The following is a 19,782-nucleotide window of genomic DNA, read 5'->3' on the forward strand; positions in this document are numbered from 1 at the left end:
TTGAGCAGCACCACAGTGGACACAGGGACTACTTCTGAGGCCTCCACAAATACAGTGGCAACTAACCTCTTCCTAAGCACAGTGGAGACCAATGTGGGTCTCTCCACCCCTGGACAGGAGACCCTTCCCTCTCTTCCAGCTGAATTGGAGTCTTCACCATCTATTGCAATGGTGACTTCCTTCTCCAATAGGGACCCAAAAATTTTCACATCAATGTCTGCCTCTCCTAATAATGCAATGATTGACACACGGTCAGCATCTTCCCTGAGTAGCACAGAGGAGACCAGAAGCTCACAGAAAGCCCAGTCAGTAACTGATGAGATGACCATAACTTCTGATGTTAAAACTGGTACTAATAATGATATACTCAGTACAAAAGATCTCTCAACAAACAATCCATCCTTCCCTGACTGGTTTCAATCCACAATGTCAGCAGACATATCTACAGTAGTAACCAACAGACATTCGACCTCTGCCATTATGGTGGATCCTGAAGAAAAGGCCATCACTCATCAAACAGGTTCCCCTGAGGCTACATCACAGTCTACAGGAGACATGGACACATCAGCCACAGTCTCCAGTGCAGGGACTCACTCAGCTGTGACTCAGAGTTTTTCTCTTCCTGGGGTGACCACACTCAGGAGCATGGCTCCTGATGACGTATCCTGGACCAACCCTTCCTCTGTGGAAGACACCAATACTCTATCCTTCGCTAGGGCTTCTTCCATTATAACGTCATCTTTTCCAGTTTCCACATCACCAGAAAGTGACACTTCCTTCCCTACTGCTGTGACCTCAGTTCTCACTCCCAGTCCTGTCAAGACCACAGGCATGATCAGCACAAGCTTCCGCACTACAACCAGTTCACCTGCACATTTCAGCAGCAGCACAGTGCCAAGACTGACCACTGCTGAAGCCTCCACACATACAGAGGCAACTCACCTCTCCAAAAACACAGCTGAGACCAGTGTGGAGATCTCCAACTCTGTACATGAAACACATTCAGAGCCGGTGACTGGTACTCCTGCCATGGTGACTTATTTCAACAATAAGGATATGAGAGTTTCCACATTAATGACCGACTCTCTGGAAACTGCAAATATTGAGTCACAGTCAACATCTTCCTTGAGTAGAGTGGAGGAGACCAGCAGCTCCCAGCAGACCAGAACAATCACAGAGCAGAGTACAGTCCTTTCAGAAGTGCCCACTTGGGCTCCTGGTGAGACGGTCAGGACAGAAGTCATCACCACTGTGGACTCCACTCAGTCCATAATGTCACCAGACATCCCCACAGGAATCAATACCAGCTTATTCACCACGCCCACAGTAGAAAAACCAGGAGATAACACCACAATTGCCCAAGAACATTCCTCTTTGTCTACATCACAGGCTACACTAGACATGGACACATTAACCACAGCCTACCATGAAGGGACTCACTCAGCTGAGACTAAGAGTTTTCCACTCTCGCTGGTGACCACGTTCACAAGCACAGCTCCTGATAATGTGTTCTGGACCAAGCATTCCGTTATGGAAGACACCAATTCTCCATCCTTCCCTGGGACTAGATCCACCATGACATCACCTTTTCTAGTTCCTACCACATCACCACAGAGTTACATTTCCAACCCGACTGCTGTGACCTCAGTTCTCACTCCCAGATCTTTGAAGACTACAGACATGATCAGCACAAGCGCACACACGGCACCTAGTTCACTCCCACATTTGGTCAGCACAACAGTGGACACAGAGACCACTTTTGAGGCCTTCAGAAATACAGAGTCAACTCACCTTTCCCTAAACACACCTGACACCAATGTTGGGACCTCTAACCCTGTGCATGAAACTCATTCCTCATTCCCTGCTGAATCAGAGTCTTTATCCACTACATCTACAATGGGGACTTCATTCACCAATAAGGATATGACAATTTTCATATCAACCTCTGCTTCTCCAGAAGGTGCAGTGATTGAAACACAGCCAGCATCTACCTTGAGTAGCACTGAAGAGACCAGCAGTTCCAAGAAGACGGAGGCAATCACCAACAAGACCACAGTACCTTCTGATGTTACAACTGGTACTAATAATCATATGCTTGTGACAGAAGATCTCTCCTCTAACAGTCCATCCTTCCCTGGCCCTCTTCAATCCACAGTGTCATCAAACATCCCTACAGTAGTCAGCACCAGAAGTTCTATCTCTACCATTATGTTGGCAACTGCAGAAAAGACCTTCACTCACCAAACAGTTTCCCATGAGGCTACATCACAGGCTACACTAGAAATGGACACATCAACCTCAGCCTCCAGTGAAGGGTCTCACTCAGCTGCAACTCAGAGTTTTACACTCTCAGAGAAGAATACTAACAAGAGCACAGGACCTGACATGTCCTTGACCAAGCCATCCTCTGTAGAAAACACCAGTACTCCATCTTTCCTTGAACCTACATCCACCATGTCTTCACCTTTTCCGGTTTCCACCACATCACCAGAGAGTAACACTTCCTTCCCTACTGCTGTGACCTCAGTTCTCACTCCCAGTCCTGAGAAGACCACAGGCATGATCAGCACAAGCATACTCCCTACAAGTAGTTCACCTCCACATTTCAGCAGCAGCACGGTGCCGAGACTGACCACTGCTGAGGCCTCCACACATACAGAGGCAACTCACCTCTCCAAAAATACAGCTGAGACCGATGTGGGAATCTCCAGCCTTGGACATGACACCCTTTCCTCTGGTCCAGCTCATTTGCAGCCAGTGACCAATACTCCTGCAATGGTGATTTCTATAACAAAAAAGGACATGACAATTTCCACATCAATGTCTGACTTTCCAGAAACTGCTAAGATTGAGACACAGTCCACAGTTTCCTTGAATAGCACGGAGTTGACCAGTAACTATGAGCAGACCAGATCAACCACAGGGCAGAGTACAGTCCATTCAGAAGTGCCCACTGGGACTCCTGGTGAGAAGGTCAAGACAGAAGTCATCACCACTGGCAATATCATGGACTCGACTCTGTCTACCATGTCACAAGACATCCCCACAGGAATCATCACCACACTATCCACCTACTCCAATGAGGAAAAATCAGGAGATATTACCACAACTGCTCATTTAGGTTCCCCTTTGGCTACATCAGAGGCTACACTAGACATGGACATATCAACCAAAGCCTCCCATGAAGGTACTCCTTCAGCTGAGACCCAGAATTTTACACTCTCAATGGTCACAGCACTCACAAACACAGCTCCTGATGATGTGGCCTGGACCAAAATTTCAACTGTGGAAGACACCAAAACTCCATCCTTGCCTGGGGACATTTCCACCATGACAGCAACTTTCAGAGTTCCCACAACATTACCAGAGAGAGAAACTTCCTCCCTTGATGCTGTGACCACAGTTCTCAGTCCCAGTACTGTGAACACGACAGGCATGATGAGCACAGGCTCACACCCTATAACCAGTTCACTTCCACAGCTCAGCAACAGCACAGTGCAGAGACTAACTACTAATGAGGCCTCCACAAATACAGTGACAACTCACCTTTCCCTAAACACAGCTGAGACCAATGTGGAGATCTCCACCCCTGGACATGAAACCCTTTCCTTGCTCCCAGAAGCATCAGAGTCTTCACCCTCTATTCCTGCAATGGTGACTTCTTTCATCAACACGGATTTGACAACTTTCACATCAACTTCTACCTCCCCTGGAAGTACAATGATTGACACACAGTCAGTATCTCCCTTGAGTAGCACAGAGGAGACCAGCAGCTCCCAGAAGACCCAGTCACTCACCCACGGGACCACTGTACTTTCTGAACTTACAACTGGAAGTAAAGATATGTTCAGTACAGATCTCTCCTCTAATAGTCCATCCTCCCCTGGCCCTCTTCAACCCACAATGTCATCCGACATCCCTACAGTAGACACCATCAGACAGTCTACCTCTACCATTATGTCGGAAACTGCAGAGAAGGCCAGCACTCATCAAACAGGTTCCCCTGAGGCTGCATCACAGGCTACACTAGAAATGGACACATTGACCACAGCCTCCAGTACAGTGAGTCACCCAGCTGAGACTCAGAGTTTTACACTCTCAGAGATGAATACTCACAGGAGCAACGAACCTGCTGATGTGTCTTCAACTAAGTCTTCCTCTATTGAAGGCACCAATACCCCATCCTTCCATGAGCCTACATCCACCACGACTTCCACCACATCATCAGAGAGTGACACTTCCTTCCCTACTGCTGTGACCTCAATTCTCACTCCCAGTCCTGAGAAGACCACAGGCATGATCAGCACAAGCATACTCCCTACAAGTAGTTCACCTCCACATTTCAGCAGCAGCACAGTGCGGAGACTGACTACCAATGAGGCCTCCACAAATACACAGGCACCTCAGCTCTCTAAAAACACAGCTGAGACCAGTGTGGGGATCTCCAGTCCTGGACATGACACTCTTTCTTCTGCTCCAGCTTATTCAGAGCCAGTTACTGGTACTCCTGGGATGGTAACGTCTTTCAACAGTAGGGATTCAACAGTTTCCATATTAATATCTGATTCTCAGGGAACTTCAAAGAATGAGGCACAGTCAACAGCCTCCTTGAGTAGCACGGAGACCAGCAGCTCCCAGAAGACCAGTGCAACCACAGAACAGAGTACAGTCCTTTCAGAAGAGCCCACTGGGACTCTTAGTGAAAAATTAAGAATAGAAATCATCACCACTGGCAACATCATGGACTCCACTCATTACACAATGTCACCAGATATGCCCACAAGAATCGTCACCAGACTATCCACCTCTCACACTGTTGGACCACCAGGAGGTATGACCACTACTACCCAACCTGGTTCCCCTTTGTCTACATCACAGGCTACGCTAGACATGGACACATCAACCACAGCCTCCTATGAAGATACTCACTCAGCTGAGACTCAGAGTTTAATACTCTCAGTGATGACCACACACCTGAACACAGCTCCTGATGATGTGTCCTGGAGCAAATATTCCTCTGTGGAAGACACAAATACGCCATCCTTGTCTGGGGACATTTCCACCACGACAGCACCTTTTAGAGTTCCAAACACATTACCAGAGAAAGGTACTTCCTCCCTTGGTGCTGTGACCACAGTTCTCAGTTCCAGTACTGTGAACACGACAGGCATGATGAGCACCAGTTCACCTCCACGTTTCATCAATAGCACAGTGAAGATGCTGACTGCTACTGAGGCCTCCGCAAAAACAGTGGCAACTCACCTTTCCCTAAACACAGCTGAGACCAATGTGGAGATCTCCACCCCTGGACATGAAACCCACTCCTCGCTCCCAGAAGCATCAGAGTCTTCACCCTCTATTCCTGCAATGGTGACTTCTTTCATCAACACGGATTTGACAACTTTCACATCAACTTCTACCTTCCCTGGAAGTACAATGATTGACACACAGTCAGCATCTCCCTTGAGTAGCACAGAGGAGACCAGCAGCTCCCAGAAGACCCAGTCACTCACCCACGGGACCACTGTACTTTCTGAACTTACAACTGGAAGTAAAGATATGTTCAGTACAGATCTCTCCTCTAACAGTCCATCCTCCCCTGGCCCTCTTCAACCCACAATGTCATCCGACATCCCTACAGTAGACACCATCAGACAGTCTACCTCTACCATTATGTCGGAAACTGCAGAGAAGGCCAGCACTCAGCAGACAAGTTCCCTTGAGGCTGCATCACAGGCTACATTAGAAACAGACACATTGACCACAGCCTCCAGTACAGTGAGTCACCCAGCTGAGACTCAGAGTTTTACACTCTCAGAGATGAATACTCACAGGAGCAATGAACCTGCTGATGTGTCCTCAGCTAAGCCTTCTGCTGCTAAAGACATGAGTACTCCATCCTTCCTCGAGCCTACATATTCCATGTCCTCAGCTTTTTCATTTTCCACCACATCACCAGATAATGACACTTCCTTCCCTACTGTTGCAACCGCAATTCTTACTCCAAGTCCTGAGAAGACCACAGGCATGATCAAAACAAGTGTACACACTACATCAAGTTCACCTCCACATTTCAGCAGTAGCACAGTACAGAGACTAACTACTACTGAGGCCTCCACAAATACAGTGACAACTCACCTTTCCGTAAACACAGCTGAGACCAATGTGGAGATCTCCACCCCTGGACATGAAACCCATTCCTCGCTCCCAGAAGCATCAGAGTCTTCACCCTCTATTCCTGCAATGGTGACTTCTTTCATCAACACGGATTTGACAACTTTCACATCAACTTCTACCTCCCCTGGAAGTACAATGATTGACACACAGTCAGCATCTCCCTTGAGTAGCACAAAGGAGACCAGAAGCTCCCAGAAGACCCAGTCAGTCACCCACGGGACCACTGTACTTTCTGAACTTACAACTGGAAGTAAAGATATGTTCAGTACAGATCTCTCCTCTAATAGTCCATCCTCCCCTGGCCCTCTTCAACCCACAATGTCATCCGACATCCCTACAGTAGACACCATCAGACAGTCTACCTCTACCATTATGTCGGAAACTGCAGAGAAGGCCAGCACTCATCAAACAGGTTCCCCTGAGGCTGCATCACAGGCTACACTAGAAATGGACACATTGACCACAGCCTCCAGTACAGTGAGTCACCCAGCTGAGACTCAGAGTTTTACACTCTCAGAGATGAATACTCACAGGAGCAACGAACCTGCTGATGTGTCTTCAACTAAGTCTTCCTCTATTGAAGGCACCAATACCCCATCCTTCCATGAGCCTACATCCACCACGACTTCACCTTTTCCAGTTTCCACCACATCATCAGAGAGTGACACTTCCTTCCCTACTGCTGTGACCTCAGTTCTCACTCCTACTCCTGAGAAGACCACAGGCATGAACTACACAAGCATACTCTCTACAAGTAGTTCACCTCCACATTTCAGCAGCAGCACAGTGCAGAGGCTGACTACTACTGACGCCTCCACAAATACACAGGTGACTCACTTCTCCAAAAACTCAGCTGAGACCAATGTGGGTATCACCAACCCTGGACATGACACCCTTTCCTCTGCTCCAGCTCATTCAGAAGCAGTCACTGGTACTCCTGAAATGGTGACTTCTATAACCAATAAGGATATGACAATTTCCACATCAGTGTCTGACTTTTCAGAAACAGCAAAGGTTGAGACACAGTCAACATCATCCTTGAGTAGCATGGAGGAAACCAGCAGCTCCCAGCAGACCAGATCTATCACAGAGCAGAGGACAGGCCTTTCAGAAGTGCCCACTGCTACTCCTGGTGAGAAATTCAGGACAGAAATCATCTCCACTGGCAACATCATGGCCTTTACTCAGTCCACAATGTCACCAGACATCCCCACAGGAATTGTCTCCACACTACCCACCTCTCACAGTGTTGAATCACCGGGAGGTATTACCACAACTGCCCAAGAAGGTTCCCCTTTTCCTACATCAAAGGCGACACTGGACATGGACATATCAACCACAGCCTCCAATGCAGTGACTCTCTCAGCTGCCACTCCAAGTTTTACACTCTTAGAGATAAATACTCACAGGAGCAATGAACCTGTTGATATGTCCTCAACTAAGTCTTCCTCTTTCAAAGACACCAATACTCCATCCTTCGGTGAGCCTACAGCCCCAACCTCAACTTTTTCCGTTTCTACCACATCACCAGAGAGTGACACTTCCTTCCCTACTGCTGTGACCTCAATTCTCACTCCCAGTCCTGAGAAGACCACAGGCATGATCAACACAAGCATACTCCCTATAAGTAGTTCACTTCCACATTTCAGCAGCAGCACAGTGCAGAGACTGACTACTACTGACGCCTCCACAAATACACAGGCACCTCAGCTCTCTAAAAATACAGCTGAGACCAATGTAGGGATCTCCACTCCTGGACATGACACTCTTTCTTCTGCCTCAGCTCATTTTGAGCCAGTGACTGGTACTCTTGCAATGGCAACATCTTTCAATAGTAGGGATGGTACAGTTCCCATATTAATGTCTGACTCTCCAGAAACCGCAAAGATTGAGACACAGTCAACATCTTCCTTGGGTAGCGTGGAGGAGACCAGCAGCTCCAAGCAGACCAGATCAACCACACAGCAGAGTACAGACCTTTCAGAAGTGCCCACTGGGACTCCTAGTGAGAAGGTCAGGACAGAAATCATCACCACCGGCAATGTTATGGACTCCACGCAGTCCACAATGTCACCAGCCATCCCTACAGGAATTGTCACCAGACTATCCACCTCTCACAGTGTGGAATCACCAGGAGATCTTACCACTACTTCCCCAGCAGGTTCCCCTCTGTCTATATCACAGGCTAAACTGGACATGGACACATTGACCACAGCTGCCCATGAAGGTACTCACTTAGCTGAGACAGAGAGTTTTCCACTCTCAGAGATGACCCCTCACACGAGTAGTGGTCTTCATGTTTTCTCATGGACAACCCCTGTTTCTTTTGAGGAAACTACTTCCTCTGTCCTTTTATCTCCGGGTACTACACATTCTTCTGTTTCTCCAACAACATCAAATGATAGCCCTTTCTTCTCATCTCCAGAAACCTCGTTTATCACCTCTGGCCTTGGGAAGCTCTCAGACGTGTTGGGTACAAGTTTGGGAACTGGTTCCAGTTTATCTCCAGATATGAGCATCTCCACTGTTAAGAGTCTGATTTCATCTGAAGCTTCCACAAGTACAGGGAGTGTTCATATTCCCACGTTCCCAGCTGTAGCCTCTGTGGAAACCACCAGTTCTGGATATGAACAACTTTCCTTTGCCCCATACCCAATAGGCACTGCCTCTTCAGTGGAGGTGACCACTGTTTCCACATCAATACCTGCCTCCCTTGAGACCACAACTCTTGAGACAGAGTCACTTTCTTATCTGACTCTTGAACCAAGGGAAACAAGCGTAAATCTGGACTCCAGCTTATCCACCTCCACAAACGCACCTTCGTCTCCTCTGTCCACTTATCTTTTCCAACGCCTTAAGACTGATGCCACCTCTTCTGGGAAAATATTAGTATCAGACCAGCCTTCTTCTTCACAGAATACTGAAATTTCTCTGGAAACCCACTTTTATGTTTCTCATTCGGTAACAGAGTCTGGTCTTGCAACCCCCTTTTCAAAACCTGAGCATTCGGTGCCTGTACCAGAAAGTACTCATAGCCCGAGCAAAGTCATTCTGTCTTCACCTGGACCTACTTTAGTTGACACATTGAACACTGCTCTGTCAGAGGCCGTGAGTTCCTTGGCTACTACTGGCATTTCAGGTGCCAGTTCAGCTACATTCTCGGATAGTCCATTTTCCAGCACAGAATCAGGATCTGGGGAAACTATCATTTCAGAAATCCTACCTTCATCAGGTTCAACATCATTCTCCTCATCAACCTTCAGTAGTATTGACTCTTCAGCTGTCCCAGCCCTCCGTGAGACTTCTTCACCAAGTACTCCACTTATAATGGATACCAACCTTGAGGCAGAGACCATTACTACTGGAAGACCCTCAGTTACAGTCTCTACTTTGGAGACTTTGACCAAGCCATTCAGGACACACTTATCAACCGTTATGGATACTGGAATGACGGAGAGTATTGACGTGGGAACAGTGACAATTGTTTCTCAAGTTCTTCCAAACTCAACACAGATGACAAGTAAGGACTCACAGCTCCTATACTTCCATTATTTGAGGCTTATAGAAAATACCCTTTTTTCCTAAGAGGTGGAAAGGAGTTAGTTAGGACATTATAACACACCAGAAGTTCTTTTAGCAAACATTGATATATCCTCAGTTTGAGGCTGATATTGGGGAAACAAATATAAATAGGCAAGTGTCTGAATAACTATAGTACCATGATAGATGTTCTAGAAGTACTATTAATGCTGATGATAATAATAATAACAATGATGTGTATATAGCATTTTTTCTGTTAACCAGAGTTCTATTAAATTTTTAATCCTCATTGAGATACAATTTCAAGAAGGGTCTATTATAAGTCCATTATACAGAAAATAAACTCACGCACAGAGAGGTTAAGTAATTTCTCAAGATCACAAAGATGGTAAGTGATAAGAACCAAGATTATGCAGCACCTGGAATCTACACTTTTAGCAAGTAGCCTAGGTAGGAATGATCAGAGATGTAGAAGGAAAAACAAAAGATTCCGGCATCATGGAAGTCGCAATGGAGAGAGTTTTAGGAAGGAAGGCGAGGTCAGTTCTGTCATCTTCGAAAGGATAGCCAAACTGAAATGAGGTGAGAAGTTCTTTGACAACATGTAGGTCCCTGGGAATTCTTGGACATCCATGAGTTAGAGAAAACTGGAACTGCAGCTAAAGTAATACATAACTACAAGGGAGGAATTCCTCTTTGAGTGAGCATGTTTATATGTTAAAGAACAGAGTTAAAGCAAGTGAAAGATGAAATAAATAGGTGAGTAATTGAAAATTGAGAGAACAGTGTAACTCTGGAACAGTGTAACTTCTAGGCCAGGGCCTAGAAGGAGAAACACCATTTCCAAAAGTTAAGTTAATGAAGGAGAGAAACTCTTAGGGACTCAGTTACTCTGAAAACGTTAATTTGGGTTTACCTTTTGTTCTGGACATGAGTTTAAGGAGGCCCTCTAAATACTCTGTAGTGCACTGTATAGGAAGATGACTTGATTACCTGTAAAACTTGTTTTAGCAATTCACAGTAAAGTTAGACATGCTGGTGACCGTTGACCGATGTCTTAAATATGGCTCAGTGGTTTGGTCATAGGTGTTCTGTAAGCAAGGGATATGTGGAATGGTAAGAATATGAAAGTGTGGTTGGAAGGATGCAAGGGTATAGAAAGAATGGAGAGACAGAAAAAAAATGAAAGAAGAAAGGTTGGATGTTAAGAAGGAAGGAAAAATGAATAATGGATGAATGGAAGGAAGGGAAACTAGAAAGGGATTGAAGAAAGTAAAGATTAAAGGAAAGAATGATGAAATGTTGAAAGGAAATAAAAAAGGATGCATGGCAGAAAGAAAGCTTAGAAAGATGAGTAGAAGGATGGAAAAATAAAGTGGTAGGTGTAAGGATGGAAGGAAGGAAAAATGGTTGAATCTTTGGGTAGATGGGTGCATCACTCATGACCCACAGCCCTGACTTCATACTGGTGGAGTTGAGCTGCACATTCAAGTAGGTGGCTCCACTTAGACAGTGCTCGCTTTCTGGATGGGATAAGTTACCCCAGGTTCCTTCCTTACCCTCACCTGCAGGAACTGATGGCGTCACTGAGCACTTCACAGAGTCACCTAATGAAGCAGCACATGGAGGCACCACAGAACCATCTCATGTCCTGGAATCCACATCATCGGCTAGTCTTAGAGGTAGGTTCAACTTTGCTTACTTTCTAGTAATCCCTCTGGTGGCGTTTCATGTTCCAATGAGATGAAATATTTGTTTCTTTAAAATAAGAGTTCTGTGGGGTTGCTGTGGGCTTACATGTCTTAATCTGGATCTTTGTCAAGTGGTTTCCAAGTCGATGTTATCACTTTTCTTTCCTTCATAACTTTCAGCATGAGTTTAGTTCAGCTTGGATCTGTCAAATTCACAAATTCACAAATTCACAAACCCAGATAAATATATTTCTGAAAATTTTATGTATTTGTTAATATCTTATGTGTGTTAGAGACTAGTGACAAATGGAAGATTACAGATTAAGATACTTAGGCATTGTGGTTATCAAATTCTCAGTCCAGTAGGAGAGAGAGAGTGAAGGAATAGAATAAAGTTTTCCCAGCACCGTTTATTGAAGATACTTTCTACATTATATTTTTGACTCCTGTCTAATAAATTAGTTGCCCATATATGGATGGTCTTATTTCTGGGCTCTCAATTCTATTTCATTGATATTTGTGTCTTTTTATCCTGATACCATACTGTTTTGATTATTGTAACCTTGTACTATAATTTGAAGTCAAGGAGCAAAATACTGCCATTTTTATTCTTGTTTCTCAATATTTTTTGGCTATTTGAGGTCTTTATGATTCCATACAAACTTTTAGTGGTTTTGTTCTATTTCTGTAAAGAATGCCATTGAGATCTTAATAGAGATTGCAATGAATCTATATATTGCTTTAGGTAGAATGGCCATCTTGACAATATTGATATTTCCAATCCATCAGCATAAAATTCCTTTCCATTTCCTTGTGTCTTCAATTTCTTTTAACAATGTCTTACAGCTTTCTATATACAGGTCCCTCATCTCCTCAGTTAAGTTTATTCCCAGGCATTTTACACTTTTTACCGCAATGCAAGGAACTTGTTTACCTTCATTTAATCAGGGGCTTACACAATAGTTCACTGCATAACCTTTTCCTCTGAAAGGCACCCTAACTTTTCACAGAATCATTACTCTGCCTGAGAGCACGTATAAATAGCAGGGGATCTTCTTCACTGTATGGCTAAAAGAGAAAGTTCTCCATATTCATTCTGTTATTTCCAAGACTTTTAGAGATCAGGCTATTTTCCAATACATTTTAGAGGCTTTTTTCAACATCTAGGTTTTGAACAGTGATCCCCAATCACTTTGTTAGTTCTGTCCAGGTGCATTCATGAACAGGTGGGAAACAGAGTATAAATCCCTCTGGGAACCTCTGGGAGACAGCATAGAACCCCTCAAAAAGCAAAGTGGCTGGGGTATGCATCATGTAACTCCCTTCATCGTTGTCGGTGGGTTACTTGCTTCTAGAGATGATAGTACTCAGCACTTCTGGCCTGCCCCATGCACACTTAGGGGTGGTGTCCTAGAGACTGCCTTAGGGCCCCATTGGTGCTGCAGCAACAGTGAGTGCTGAAGGAGATATTAATGGGACATTGACATGGTTGGCTCTATCAGGTCACAAAGAAATGGGTCGCTGGACTTCAGGTGATAAACAATATTTCTATGGCAAACTTTGTGAGGCATAGCCAATAGTATTCACTGACTCTTTTCAATACAGAACAGAATTTTCAACCTTAGCACTTTTGACATTTTGGGGCAGGCAATTATTTGTGCATTGTAGGATCCCCAGTAACATTCCTGGCCTCTCTTTACTAGATGCCTGTAGCACCTTCCATATGTACATTGTTGTGACAATCAAAACTACCTCCTGACAGTTCCCAACGTCCCCTGTGAACAAAGCTGTCCCAGGTTGAGAACTACTGAGCTAGAGAATCCTCGTTAAGACTCCCAGAAGGACATTTTCTCCTTATATCTTTCCCGTTTCATCCTGGCCCCATCGAGATCCTGAAATTAATTAGGAAATTAATATATTCTATTAGTTACTAATGAAGCTTTAGGATTCCACCCATGTATTCATTTATCAATTCATTCTTACATCATTAAATTATATTCAACAAATATTTGTTGAGTACCTACTCTATGCCAAGCAGCCAGACATTACTAGACATTACCAAGTATTCTGTGAGGGGTTGTACAATATATGATAAGGAAATTTGAGAATTCAGAAATGAATTCTGACATGGATTTGTAAAGGTAGATTTGAGCTAGGGTTGAAGAAAAGTAGAATAAAAGGAAATAATGAGAAATAAGCACGGCGGGCTGAGAAGACAATTTGAACAAATGTTCAGGGCCTGGAGAACACATTTGGGGATAAAGGGTGGTCAAGAATTAATGAAAAATTTCAGCTCAAGATGAGACAAGAAAGGTAGGGGAAAACCTATCATACTTTCTTTCCCTTTCCAGAAGCAACCCAAGCATGTTCTAGGCAGCAATAACAGATATTTCTCTCCCTTTCCTCATAGGAGGAAAAAAATAAGCTATCGCCAGTCCAGTAAGAGGCCATCATTGTGTCTAAATTGTATGCCTGTCTGCAATTCACAGGACTACCTACAGGAGGGACAGAGAGGGTAGAAACCACGGTCACAGCCCTGGAAACCACCTCCACAGCAACCGCTGCTTCCTCTCCCGGGACGCTGACCCTCCTGGGAACATCAGATCATACAGCCGGCATGAGTCCACCAGGAATGGTCATCACCACCACAAGTGCTTCCCTTGATGGTCAAGATATGGCTACTGAACCTAGTGTAGGAACTAGCACAGCAGGTGCCGGGACAACCCCATTTGTCTCCAGTCGAGGACCAGAGACCACACCCTCACCGGTCTCCGCTTCTGAGACAGAGACCAGTGCCGCTGTCCGCGCTCCCACTGTTTCCTTTGGAGAGCCCAAAGCTTCGACCTCCGGGGTCACCCATGCTACAGGGACAGCCCTCACTGCTTCTAGGGCAACCCCGAATGTTTCCCATGGTGAATCAGGCAGCACATTCCCAACAGAGGTTGCCACTAGGGGAAAGGCCACTTCAGCGGTTTCAATTCCAACAGTTTCCCCTGGTCTGCCAGGGACAGAGAACTCACGGGTTCCCAGTCTTGGAGCAGAGACAAGTTCAGTTACTCCAACACTGACCGATGCCCTGGGTCAGCCAGAGACCTCGGCCCCACAGGTTCCCTTTCCTGGTCCACAGAGTAGCTCGTCCATTCCATCTCCAGCTGCTTCCCCTGGTGTCCTAGGACTGGTCACTTCCCCGGATACCAGACAGAGGGCAGAGACTAGCCCAGCTGTTCAAACACTGACTTTTTCATCTGGTATATCAGGGGTGGACATATCACTGGTCACCGGTTCTGGGGCAGAGAAGACCAGTTCAACTCTCGTGACTCTGACCGAGTCCCCAAGTGAGTCAGATACAACAGCCTCATGGGTATATTCTGCAAAGCCCAGCACTCCTGTTTCCAGAACAATCCCAAGTGTTTCCAGTACCAAATTGGACACCACATCTTCAGTAGCCACCAGTCCTGGAGAGGAAGCCAGTTCCACCAGCGTGCCAGCAGTGGTGACCTCAGTGGTCCCTAGTTATGGGACGGATTCCAGCAACCCTCTGTCAGCTCTGACTGAGTCCCTGCATGAATCAGAGACAACAGCTTCCTTGCACACTCGTCCTGCAGAGTCTAGCCCCACAGTCCCTGGGACAAACCCTGACTTGTTCCATCATGAAGCAGAGAGCTCACCCTCAGCAGTCACCAGCCTCGGGACGGAAGCTAGCTCAGCTATTCTGACCACGCCTGTCTCCCCCGGTGTGCCTGCCATGGTGACTTCGCAGGCCGTGAGCCCTGGGGCAGACACCAGCACAGTGGTGCCAACCCTGACTCTTTCTCCTGGAGAACCAGCAGCCACAGCCACGTGGCTCACCCATTCTGAGGTTCAGCCCAGCTCGGCCACCCCCACACTAACGGGCTCCCCCACTGTGCCAGGCGTGTCACCCATCACCAGTTCTAGGGCAGAGACCACTTCAAGTTTTCCAACTCTGACTGTGTCCTCACACAAACCAGAGCCAACAACCCCAGGGGTGGGCCATTCTGGGACAGAAGTCAGTCACAGTGTCCCGACTCCGACTGCCTCCTCAGGGGAGCCAGACACAACAGCTTCGTGGGCCACCCGTTCTACAGAGACCAGCCCAATGGTTCCCGGGACAAACCCCAGTGCCTCCCACAGTGAGTCAGGAAGCACCCCCTTGACAGTCACCCACCCTGGGGTGGAAGCCAGGTCTGCTCTTCCTACTCTGACTGTTCCCCCCGTTTTACCAGATACAGTAACCTCACAGGTCACTAGCTCTGAGACAGTTGTCAGTACGGCTGTGCCAACTCTCCCTCTTGCTCCTGGAAAACCAGCAACCACAGCCTTAGTGGCTCCGCATCCTGGGGTGCAGCTCAGCTCAACCATTTCAACTCTAGCTGTGTCCTCGACCATGCAAGGACTGGGGACCTCCCTGCTCACCAGTTCTGGGGCAGAGAACAGCACAAACTTCCCAACTCTGACTGCCTTGTCACGTGAACCTGAGACCACAGCATCATGGGTCACCCATTCTGGAACAGAAATTAGTTTTTCTGTTTTAGCTCCAACTATGTCCACAGCTGAGCCAGATACAGCAGTCTCATGGGTCACCCGTTCTGCAGAGACCAGCACACCTGTTTCTAAAACAACTTGGAATTTTTCTCCTGGGGAATCAGAAACCACATTCTCAACAGCCACCAGTTTGGGGGCAGAAGTCACTTCAGCCATTCCAAGTACAGCTGTCATCCCTCGTGTGACCTCACTGGTCATTAGCACCTCACCAGTCACTGGCACCTCACCGATCACTACCACCTCACCAGTCAGTAGCACCTCACTGGTCACTGGTGCCTCACCAGTCACTGGCACCTCACCGGTCACTAGCACGTCACCAGTCACTGGCACCTCACCGGTCACTAGCACGTCACCAGTCACTGGCATCTCACCAGTCACTGGCACCTCACTGGTCACTAGTGCCCCAGAGGTCATTAGCACCTCACTGGTCACTACCACCTCACCAGTCCCTGGCACCTCACCAGTCACTACTGCCTCACTGGTCACTGGCACCTCACCAGTCCCTACCACCTCACTGGTCACTAGTGCCACAGTGGTCACTAGCACCTCTCTGGTCACTACCAGCTCACTGGTCACTGGCACCTCACCGGTCCCTACCATCTCACCTGTCACTAGCACTTCGCCAGTCACTAGCACCTCCCTGGTCACTACCACCTCACCGGTCACTGGCACCCCACCAGTCATTACCACCTCACCAATCACTAGCACCTTACCAGTCACTACCAACTCACCAGTCTCTAGTGCCACAGTGGTCACTAGCACATCACCAGTCACTGGCACCTCACCAGTCACTGCCACCTCACCAGTCACTGGCACCTCACCAGTCACTACCACCTCACTGGTCACTGGCATCTCACCGGTCACTACCACCTCACCGGTAACGAGCACTTTGCCGATCACTAACACCTCACTGGTCACTACCACCTCACCAGTCACTGGCACCTCACTGGTCATTACCACCTCTCCAGGCACTAGTGCCACAGTGGTCACTAGCACCTCGCCTGTCACTAGCACCTTGCCGGTCACTACCATATCACCAGTCACTAGCACTTCGCCGGTCACTACCACCTCGCTGGTCACTACCACCTCACCAGTCATTACCACCTTGCCAGTCACTAGTGCCACAGTGGTCACTAGCACCTCGCCGGTCACTACCACCTCACCAGTCACTGGTGCCTCACTGGTCACTAGTGCCACAGCAGTCACTACCACCTCACCGGTCACTAGCGCCACAGCAGTCACTAGCACCTCGCTAGTCACTAGCACTTCGCCAGGCACTACCACCTCGCCAGTCACTAGCACCACAGCAGAGACCAACACGTCTTTTCCAGCTCTGAGCAATTCCTCCTATGCTCTAGAGACCACAGCCTCGTGGGCTGCCCATCCCGAGACAGAAGCAACTTCAGCTGTTCCAATGCTGGTCACTTCCTCTGGAGTGCCAGGTCCAGCAGTTTCCTGGGCCACCACCCCTGCAGAGTCTAGACCAACACCCGGTGGTCCCCAGAGTGAATCAGAGACCTCGGCCCCAGTGACCACCAGCCTTGGGGCAGCAGCCGTGTCAGCTGGCACACCACATGCGGCCACCTCGCTGGCCGCTGGTCCTTGGACGCAGGCCAGTGCCACGGTGACAGTGTGGACCCTCTCTTCTGCTGGACCAGAGACCACAGGCTTGTTGACCACCCCCTCCAGTGCAGAGACAGGCACATCCTCTCCTGCCTCCACGGCTGTTCCTTACTTACCGGAGACCACAACCTCGCTGTCCGCCTGGCCCATGTCGGAGGCTCGGACAGCACTTCCAACTCCGACTGTCTCCTTTGGTGAGCCAGAAACAACGGCCTCTCTCATCCCCACGCTTGTGACTGAGACCAGCAGAGCCAGCATAAGCCCGGCGGTCTCGGCTGGCCGTCCTGCAGAAGCGGCCCCTCTCTCCCCACAGCCTGGGACAGAGGTCAGCTCAGCGATTTCAACTCCAACCCTTTCTCCGGGTTCAGCAGAGGCCAGCACAAGCCAAGCGATTCTGACCACTCCCCCTGGGGTGCTCACACCGGCTGGCACCCCCATAACAGCCAGCGCACCTCGTACTGGAACTTCCCAGGGTGCAGAAACCTCACCCCCCGGGAGCTCAGTTGGGCCTCCAGAGTTTTCCACGACAGTTGAGGGGCACACTGTGGCCTTGACAGCATCAGAGACCCCAACACCTCCAAAAACCAGTCACGGAGGAGGGCCGAATCCAACCACCCTGCTGAAAGCCACAACTCTCGAGACCACTAATGTGGCTACCGTGGGGTCAGGCTCCACCACGGCCAGGACCACAAGCACCTCCAGTGCCCTGCCTGGAAGGCCTCTCGCCCCCCTGGCCACTCCAGAGACCTCGACCCTGGCCTCTGTGAGTGTGACTTCAGGAACAAGTAAGAATAACTCTCTCTATACACACACAGAGAGGCGAGGCGGGGGAGGGAGGGAGGGAGGGAGGGAGGGAGACAGGCATAGGGATAGATATTACGTGCATATGATACATGTATATTTTTATTTTAAGTGTGCAGCTCAGCAGCACTCATTCCATCCACACTGTGGGGTACCTGTTGCCACTCTCTGCTCCCACAGCATTTTTATCCCCCCAAGCAAGACCTGTGTCTCCATGACAGAGGCGATCACCCCTCTCCCGCCCTCCGGGCCCCGCTAAGCTCTGCTCCGCCCCTGGCTCCGTCAGCGTGCCGATTATAGATATTTCATGCACGTGGACTCCTAAGCATTTATCCTTCCGTGTCTGGCTTATTCCACTTAGCGTAGCGTCGCCAAGGTCTGCCCGCGCTGGCCGTGCGCCGGCCCTGCTCTGCCGCATGGGCGAGGGGCCCCGCCCTGCAGGACAGGCCGCGTGCCACCTGTCCCTGAGCCCTGGGGCTGTTTCCACCTTTTGATTATTCTGAATAATGCTGCGGTGAACAGGGTGCACAAGTGTCTGTCTGCGTCCCCTTCTTCACAGGCACTTGTGTGGACACCTAGACCAGGAATTGCTGCCTTATTTAGCTTATTGGTTTGCCAGGGCCGCCGAAGTCCCACAGGCCGGTGACCACAGAAACAATGGAAATGTGTCATCTCGTGATCTCACAGGCTGGAGGGGACCCCCAGAGGATGCTTAAGCACACACCTTGGGGGCCTTCCATCTGGGGGTGGGGGGAGCTGGGGTATTAATCCACTAAATTCCATCAATCATTGCTCTCTGGCCTGTTAACTTCCCTAAGACAGAGTTGCAGGAACTGCCGCGTGCCACAGTGCAAGAATAATTGTTATTTACCGATAACCTCAGAGAAGGCACTTAGGAAGGCTGTGCGCTGGTTCCACCCCCAGCCCTTTCTTAACCTCCTCCCTACCCCACTACCCCCCACCTCTAGCAGTGAGTAATGACACCCAGATGTCCCTAGCCCTTGGAACTCTTCCTCACTAAGTATGTCCCCAAGAAGGACAGCACCCTCATCCCCAAGGTTCTCAGTCCCAGAGCACCCCAGAATGCCCGAAGTCTCCATCTAAGCCGAGTTAGACTCAAGTGCCCATTAACGCTGAATCTTCACACTTAGCATTAATGAACAACATCTGCTCGTGCTGTTTTCTTTTAGCTCTGGTGACCCCCACCTCTGCTCCAGGACCCTCAGCATCGCTGACCACCCCCAGCTCTACAGGTAGGAACTAATCTCTAAATCTCTAACTCTTAACCTCCAAGTCCCTCCTGTGACTGATGAATTCCTCAGGGCCTGGGTCCTGATGCCCACCCGACCCAAACTGCCCCTCGCTTGTCTTTGCTCCCTAGTCTCTG

At 48.4% G+C, this 19,782-nt stretch overlaps 1 protein-coding gene across 1 annotated transcript in view; it reads left to right on the forward strand.

The window, feature by feature from the left end:
- LOC311182543 (olfactory receptor 7G3-like) overlaps positions 1-19,782 on the forward strand; it is a gene marked incomplete at both ends in the record, with an annotated part of 735,701 nt that overhangs the window by 286,495 nt on the left and 429,424 nt on the right. The gene's annotated exons all lie outside the window — the stretch shown is intronic.

The sequence above is a fragment of the Talpa europaea genome (genome assembly GCF_964194135.1).
Source record: "Talpa europaea genome assembly, chromosome: 12".
Classification (NCBI taxonomy): domain Eukaryota; kingdom Metazoa; phylum Chordata; class Mammalia; order Eulipotyphla; family Talpidae; genus Talpa; species Talpa europaea.